An 8,533-nucleotide genomic window follows, 5' to 3' on the forward strand; every position below is an offset into this window, starting at 1 on the left:
AAGCGCTGTCGGACTCTTTGGGGCGAGTTTCGATGAATTCCCATGCCAAACAGGTTACAATATATACTTACGCCAACGCAAAGAGCGCCTATTCGTTACGTTAACATGCCTTCGAACTGATTGACCCTCCTATTTGTGTAAAATATATACTCTTCACCATTTACCGCGTAACTATCGGAAAACCTAATGTAAATAATCACAGAATTTCATACGAAAATTGTTATACCTACACCAACGTACAGGTGAGTGTGCAAGACCAAATAACTTTATTTTTCAACATTTTCAAAATTTTCATTGAAATTAAATTATCGGATGATGAAAATTCCGGAGCCCAATTCCACAATTTTGATCTTATTATCCTGAGGGCAGCAGTACCTGTACGGGCACCTCATTATTGCAATAAAATTGCATGTTTATCAAGAACTTTTATGGAGTTCGCGAGTTTCCTACAATCTTCATATGATTTTGGTTGACAAGTTTTCTGTATGTATATGTATAACTTATGGCCTCGTACATCGTCCTGCACATTTGCCGGCATATTGTATGGAAAGTAACTCTGTATGGATTATTTCCAAAGAGGAATACATAGATACAGAGGTATCGCTCCGAGACGTTTATTAAACTTCCATTAAAAACAGATGATCCTGAGGGCAGTCTCGTGCTTTGGACTGAATTTCCCGCCGGTGATCGGTCACGTCGCACCGATTGACCGAATCAGACGGCTCTCTCTCTCTCTCTCTCTCTCTCTCTCTCTCTCTCTCTCTCTCTCTATGTTTCTCTTTCACTCACTCCTCACTCGCTTCCCGGGAGAAGATTCATCATCGAGCAGCCGGGAGGGCAATTAGCAGAGCCGAGCTAGGCGAAATAGGGAAATGCAATCAGCTCGAACTGTCTTTTAACTGATTAGCAGGAAAGGGCCCGCGGAAAGGCGCGATGAAAATGCGAATCACGCGTACCGGGGAGGAGCTTTCATTTTCTCGCTGGTGATTTTTTAATCTCGTTCGTCGGTTTTTAGGGCGAGCTGATACCCCTCCAAGGAAGAGTCTTATGTAGTCGATAAATCGGGCTTCGGTGCTGCGCGCATGTGTGCTGCTGAGCGTCTTGATCAAGAGAAAAAGAGAATATTTTATTTATTGCAGCGAACGAAAAAGCGACTCCATTTCTCGAGCTTTTAAGTAACACTTTCTCCCCGGCGTCGGCGGCCTCCTTTCTTTCTTCCTTTCCTTCTCTCTCTTCACTTATCGAGTCAACTATCGCTCTCCGGGCAGCGGTAGTGCCGTGTGTACGGTAAATTGTGCGCTCACTCCGGACGTGCCAATTCGGAATCCAATCTCTCGTTGTGACTTACCCCTGCTTGCGTGTATATGCGTGTACTCTATTTATTTTTATCGGCTCCCTTGGCTCCCGCGCTGCGCGCATCATATATAATTCACGGCGAGTGCGTGTAAACCGCGCCGCGAGACCGGAATTGCGTATATCAATGAGAAATTTTCGCCCGGCTAATTATCGACTCGTTCGTTATTCAGCAGGGTGAAAACAATGAAAGTTGATTTTAAAATAATTACGCCGACCTGCACTGGGTATGCGTGCATAACAATGAGACACATATATACGATAATTACTCGGCGGGGAGGAAACACAAGACGAGTGATGCGCCGCGGGTACGTCGGAAGATCAGAAATAGCCGTCCGAATTTGCATGAATAAATTATCCACGCGAGAGAGCGGGCTGCAACGTTTCCAATTTATCCTACATCGATACATGAGAGAGGTAGAACAGTGAAATTAAAAACAAAGCAGCGTCCCGACAAGAAGGAGCGAAAAAAGATTCATCACGCTCGCACGGGGCTGAGAAATTAAAGTGAAAAAGTTTAAAAGGGCGTATAGCTTATAGCCCTCGCGCTTAGCGGCCTGCTCCGGACGCAAGTGATTGATTGACGCGGCAGCGGCGCGCAGTTATGCCGCTTACAGCCAATCAGCGGAGCGAAATTTTTCTCGCATCGCTTATATATATACACGGGAGAGGCGAAAAAAATGCATTCCTATTACGCCTGGCTAAATTGCCTTGTGTTCGTTCTCTAGGCTATTCGGCCCGGTTGACAAGCATTTTTCTTCGCACGGGAAATCCCCTTTTAATTGACAGCCGCTGGACTTGGATTGAATTTCGTTATTTTCTGCTCGCGCTGCAATAATTACGGAGTCGAGTAGAGTGAACGACTTGTCAAGGTTATGTGCCTCTCTATTAGTGGAGACGATGATGATATCATGGGATATTATAGGCGAGCGAGATGTGCTCGCGTCTCGCGCCTCGATTATTTCGTCGACGACGACGAAGGAGGAACAGCTGAGTGTCGATTTGGCCGGGATGGTCGATTTGAATTATCTGACTATTAATGCAGAACAAGATGTCGACAGCTGGAGCAGTCGGGACTTGCATTGCTTATTTCTGTCATTGCTAGCTGTGAGCGCATGAGAAAATCTTTCGTCGATCAAAGACAGAATTTGTTTTGTTTGCTATACCATTCATACGTAAATCTCGTGATTTTTCCACAGCAGTCAATTTCAAATAGATTTCCCAATACAATTTATAATTCAGTTTTCTCGTATCGGTAAAAATTCCGGTTTCAATTTCAGCCGGCAAAACTTCTGCGTAATTTCTGATGGGAAAATACGTCGATCGAGCTTTTGTTATGCCGAATTTTTATCGGAATGTTTTTGTAACGCGCCAGCGGGAGAGAGATCTGTATCTTGTTCGTTTTGTTTGTCCGGAAAATTCATTTACTTTCGATAAAATATTTCTGGCTCTTCCCGCGAACAAACCGCCGCAAATACGGCTTTTATTAATTGAATAATATTGTTCGAGTTCCGGCAAATATTCATATGCCCAATGGTAATGGAATTTTGCTGGATCGCGCGCAGAAATCAACAACTCGAGGCCATCGTTTATCAATCACAATTCAAACACATCGGGACCTTTGTTTCGATTAATGCAACGCGAATTCGAAAATCTCCGGGTAGAACAACGAAGAAGCTTCGGAGGGTAACACTCGAAAAAGCAGCGTATAATGAGAAAAGGCGGAGAAGAAATCTTTTCGTGAATTAGCCCGACATCTTTGGCGCGTGGCGAAGTTTAAATCGACTTCCGGGGCTAAGAGAAACTCGCCGTTTCTCTCTAGCTGCCACAGCAGCAGCAGCAAAGCCGCGGCTCGCCAAAGCAGAAACTTAACCGAGCCGGCAGCGCGCAGCCGAGGAGAAACGGCCTGGAACCACCACCGGAGGAATATTCAGTGTCGAGATTCAAATCTCCTTTAAAGAGAGAGAGAGAGAGAGAGAGAGAGAGAGAGAGGGATAGAGGGAGTTTAATCTTTTCTCTTAACCCCTCCACCCCCGAGTAGCTTCTTTACGCAAGCGCACTTTGTCTCGGCTGCAGCGAATCATGTGTCACGCTCGGAGATTAGGCAAACATCCCGATGGTGTCGCGCTTGTCCATTCTTCATCCGCGCATATACTCATACGACTTGGCGCGAAATCCAGCTCTAATTAAGTTTCCCGCCGAGCTAACAGATTCTCGAAAGCCATACCGCAGCCATATACGTTCGGGCAAAAACTAGCGCGCAAATCCCCGAGCGGGACGATCATCTGTCCCCGACAGGCTAACAGTGGCAGCCATCCCTTGGCGGACAAACTTTTTCCTCGCCTTGCATTTTCACTTTTTTCTCCCTCTTGTGTACTCTCTCCCACACACCCCCGCTCACACGCACACATTCTTCCTTCTAGAAAGAGAGAGAGAGAGAGAGAGAGAGAGAGAGAGAGAGAGAGAGAGAGAGCGAGAGACACTCCTACAGTCCAAGTATTTTCTATTAACATTCCTGGTTAACCCGGCGCTCGCGCGCGCGCGCGCAAAATGACCGGCGCAATTGCCGCGCGCGGAGGGGAACGCCGAGAGAGAGAGAGAGAGAGATGGCATACCTACGGGAGAGAGGGGCTCTTTCATTTTGCGCCGGGAGCTTGAATTAAAGCGGACGCACCGCGCGCGACGACGAGTGTGTACACCGAGAATTGCAGGAGACCATAACTCGCCGCGGAGTTTCCTGCGGCGCTGAGGCCGGGGGCTGCGGGGGTGTACTGCGGATTTTCCGTACGCAGACGAAGGTCAAGTCGCTCTTGGCGTCTTCTTATTCGGAATCGAGTGCTTTCATTGTTGCGCGCGGGCCAGACGAAATACGGGAAACAAAATTATGCTAATGCTGCTGGCGAAAAATGTTGTCACGGGTGCGAGCTTATCGCTACCTGATGACGGTTTGCGCCGCTGACGATTCGGTATCCGAACCGTCTGCGAGCGTTGGAGCCGAGAGGCTCTCACGCGCAGAAGTGCAGCGTATGCATCGCCACGACGCAGGAGCGGGCAGACAACCGGTGGCAGTCGAGCGGAGAAGAGCTCCCCAGAAGAATACGAATAAAGTCCAATTAACCATACTGAACAGCCTAGCTCCTCCAGGCGTGACCCACCCTCAACTCTGTTACAATGTTTACGCCAGCCTCGCAGGGGGTATTATGAAAAGCGAGAGAGAGAGAGAGAGAGAAAGGGAGAGAGTCCGAAAACTCCATAAAGCGGATTACTTGAACAATGGCTAATGTGACTGACGTGCGCGAGGATTTGCATGCATTTGCGATTCCTGCTTATGCTTCTTTTCTTCGCTTCTCAGTACACACTGTGTACGTCTCAAAAAACGTTAGACAGAGCCGATCGTTGTTTTTATTTCTTGGTTTCGAGTTTCGAAAAGTTTTCAAAGGAAACGCTTCGAATTTTTCAATAGAAACCACGAAGCCAGCCTCCCGATCGGATATATTCCTGCACGCTTTATATTCGCGCACAAGACGCTGTGCCGGCCGATATACTCTCTTGGCGAGAAAGTTTATCGGCTTGTGTAAAGCGTCTGCGGCTCACTTTCCTTATACACCTTCGAGCTCGCGCCCACAAGTTTATCGACTTTCCGAACTATGCAGCCATCCCCCCAATTACTAGTGTTTGAATAGAAGCCGCTCCGCGAGGAATCGGCTAAGCGGTCAATTAACTCTTGCCTCTGTCTCGCTCTCCCTCTCTCACACGTACATAATAGTATACACACTCGGCTCTGCTCGAGGCCGTTATGAGGTTGCGTATTTTCGCGGCTACAGCTGCGCAGCTGCTCTAAAAAATGGGGAAGGAAACTAGCGAGTCAGCGTTGGCTCCGGGAGTTTCGGAGTTGTTTGTATGTATGCCGGTTGTTCGAGTGTACGTAATATCCCCTATCTCTCTCTCTCTCTCTCTCTCTCTCTCTCTCTCTCTCTCTCTCTCTCTCTCTCTCTCTCTCTCTCTCTCTCTCTCTCGCACTCTGTTCATTTTCAGACACTGCGTTCTTAGGACCGATAAGCTGTACACGATTGTACGATCGCGAAGGGTTGGAGGTCTTTTTTCATTCGATTTTTTCAGGTGTGCAGCGACGATCGATAATCGTCGTGTATACATGTGGGGCGATTTGTTTCGGTTAAAATCACGCGCGATCGGTGTAATTCAATTTTCGCGCGCAATAATTAATAGACAAATTATTATTGTAAATTATTTGTAAATATCCTCGCAGAATCTTCGCCGCACGAAAGGTAGAAAAAAAATGAAAAACGAACGAGAGTCAGTAAACAAGCGGAAAAAATTTCTTACCGAAACTTACTTCTGCAGAATAAATGATAAACATCAATATAAAGCGACGACTTTCCTCTCTCACTCACTTCCTCTCTCTCTCTCTCTCTCTCTCTCTCTCTCTCTCTCTCTCTCTCTCTCTCCGGGCTTTCTATTTGCGCGCGCGAGTAAACTACCAGCAGCTAAAAGTCCCGGGGCAGTGAGCTTGCGACTTTTCTCAGAGCTCTTTCTATCGTCGATTTTCTACTCCGGCTGATAGCCGGTGCGCGCCACCGTATTAAAAGCAGACCGAGTCTGAATTTCCGTTTTTCTTTATCAACTGCCCTGTTTATACGTGCGAATCTGGCCGACTTGATTTTTATTCGATTAATTCTACGTTGGTATCCGGCATCGTTGAAATTGAAAGCCGGTCCGTGGCACCAATGTGCGCGCGCGCGCGCGTGTTTCGCTGAAAATGTTTACTCTCTTTTTGAGAATATGCCTTTGAATTGAATTACTACACTACTGATTCTGATAAAACAAACGCTGACACGAGTGAATTACCATCGAATAATAGTGATTTTAACATATTTTTTCAATTATTTTCGGAAAAGCCCCGCTCGAAAGGCAGACAGCGTTCGGGAGTTTCACCGTACAAGAGATGGAACTCGCAACTTTAGCGATACATAAGAAAAATATTTAGAACTCGGCAAACTTAATTAATACAAACAAGAAGTTGCCCTTATCAAGCTCACGGAGCTGCGAAAGTTTCTCCCTGTCGGCCGTGTACGCTCGGCGAAAAAAATTCCCATAAATCCAGCTAATTACCCCTGCTCGCACGCGGGCGGGCGTGAAAGAAAAAAATTGAAGTTGAAAATTTTCGACAAAAAATTTTCATCGCTGCATTACGAACTCAAACGTTAATATACGATCGTCGTCGTGCGTGTGTGCATGTCAAAGCAGAATACGAGCCTCAAACGCGAAAAAAGCTCGCCGTGTCCCACATGTTTTATGCATCGTTTGCCGTACCGTGGGCGAGATTCAGTATTAGTCCGCAACGCGCACAGACACACACACACTCGAATGCATAAAAAATCTCTCGTGAAGCACATTCGATACAAGCCGCGAACGGCTAAACTCTGTCGTGAGAGAGAGAGAGAGGGGGGGGGGGGGAAGAAAAAGACGCCCAAGGAGGGAAATCGAGAGAGGATAGTATATATACTTTGAATTTAATGTCCTGTGAATTCCAGCTTCGAGTAGTCTCTATGGCCCTGTATATATATATGCGCACCGATGCCTTACACGCGCCGGTAAAACACGGCGACTTTTACGGCCGAGTCTGCGCGGAATTGCGTGGAAATCAGCCGTCGCACGACGCTTTTCATTGCCTAAAACTTGCGCGCGGAGAGTTTTATTTCGCTCTTTCTGTATCTGCGGTTATACCTATATGCTCGAGCTTTTATTATCCCTCGATACGGCCTACTGATGTGTAGCTGTACGCGGCCTGTTCTTACACTCGACCCTTGAGCCGATCGCGAATCGCTGCTTTTTGACGATCGGTTTAGTACATATGGTACGTGAATGTGCTCGAATATGTACTACGTGCCGGATTCATGAATTCGTCGCACTACGAGCGGACGTGAATAATGTATAAGCTGATAATGCAATTATATCGACAGCTGTAGCAGCGCGCTTCCTGAAATCAGCTCCCCTACTATAATTCTTGCAAAATAGCGTTATTCGTTTTCAAGGGTCTGAATTTTCATCGCGATAATTACGGCAACAAAGATTAAAAGAGCAGAGGAAAATCGCGGGAGCGACTTTCATCCTCGGCCTGCTTAATCCCCTTTAGTTTGAGAAACTTCCACTCGGGCAAAAGCCGACCAACCCGGGCCATTTTTAAGACCTTGAACGGTTGACTTTGCAAGTAGGATATATATACCTACGGCTTATAAAACTTTCGAAATTCAGACTGCTGGCTCTCTCAGCTTCGCAAAATCGAAAAATTCCAAGCGGCTTTTTTCCGTGTATTATTGGACACTCGACATAACCTCACTCGTTTGTTTACCTAGATCCCTTGCGTGGAATACAGACTTAGCGCGTACTCACCAAGCGGCGGCTCTCCTCCGGGCGATCGGCGCCGCAACAACAACAATACACTCAGCCGAATCCTCTGCGGGTAAGTATAAACGTGTCTCACCACTTGCCCGTGAAAATCACACAAGCCTCGACGGGTGATTCGATCACTTAGCTCAGCCGTACGATTGCTACGTGTATAAATATGGTTAGGTATGCGTCTACCCCCGATCGGCAGCGAGTGTCTACTTGTACTTATACGTACGATGCGCGAATACGACGAGCCAAGAGACGGAGCGATGTACGGCGGAGCGACAAAGTGTACACGCGGCGCGAGTGCGGAACGCAGACTGAGGGCAGCTCGGGCAAAGCTCCGAGACGCGCCGGTGCTTGCGCGCGCCAGCCAACGGGGGGCGCACCTTTCCGGCTGGCTCTCTCTCTCTCTCTCTCTCTCTCTCTCTCTCTCTCTCTTTCTTTCTTTCTGCTGCTGCTACGCAGCGTGCAGTACAGTCTTCTCCCCCCACTAGTCGCGTGTGCAGCGAGCTTTCGGCGAATTTTTTTCGTGGCGTGCGATGCAGCACCTATGTTGTGTATAACGCGCGACGCTTTGTTTTTCGGCTGATGGAGGTCCGACACTGTGTATAGGCGAGGAGAGTTGCACCTTTTCATCAGTGTTTCGATATTTTTCCTCGAATTTTGACGGACTGGTCAGTCCGTTTGATGTCGTTGTGATTAGACTGTATGGGGAAAAAGATTTCGGTTTTGCTGCGTTTTTTTCGCGTTCTCTACAGGCCCGTTATTA

General features: G+C 47.4%; 1 protein-coding gene across 10 annotated transcripts in view; it reads right to left on the reverse strand.

The window, feature by feature from the left end:
* Nucleotides 1-8,091, reverse strand: part of LOC100113835 — a 217,447-nt gene extending 209,356 nt beyond the window's left edge. For 9 of the 10 annotated variants that reach the window (XM_008219737.3, XM_008219736.2, XM_031928394.1 and 6 more), the window contains exon 1: nt 7,765-8,091. The gene's annotated coding sequence lies outside the window, so the exon portion shown is untranslated. The remainder of the gene's footprint in view (nt 1-7,764) is intronic. The other variant, XM_031928396.1, reaches the window with a different exon arrangement.
* Nucleotides 8,092-8,533: the final 442 nt, after the last annotated feature.

The sequence above is a fragment of the Nasonia vitripennis genome, assembly GCF_009193385.2.
Source record: "Nasonia vitripennis strain AsymCx chromosome 4 unlocalized genomic scaffold, Nvit_psr_1.1 chr4_random0006, whole genome shotgun sequence".
NCBI classification, from domain to species: Eukaryota; Metazoa; Arthropoda; class Insecta; order Hymenoptera; family Pteromalidae; genus Nasonia; species Nasonia vitripennis.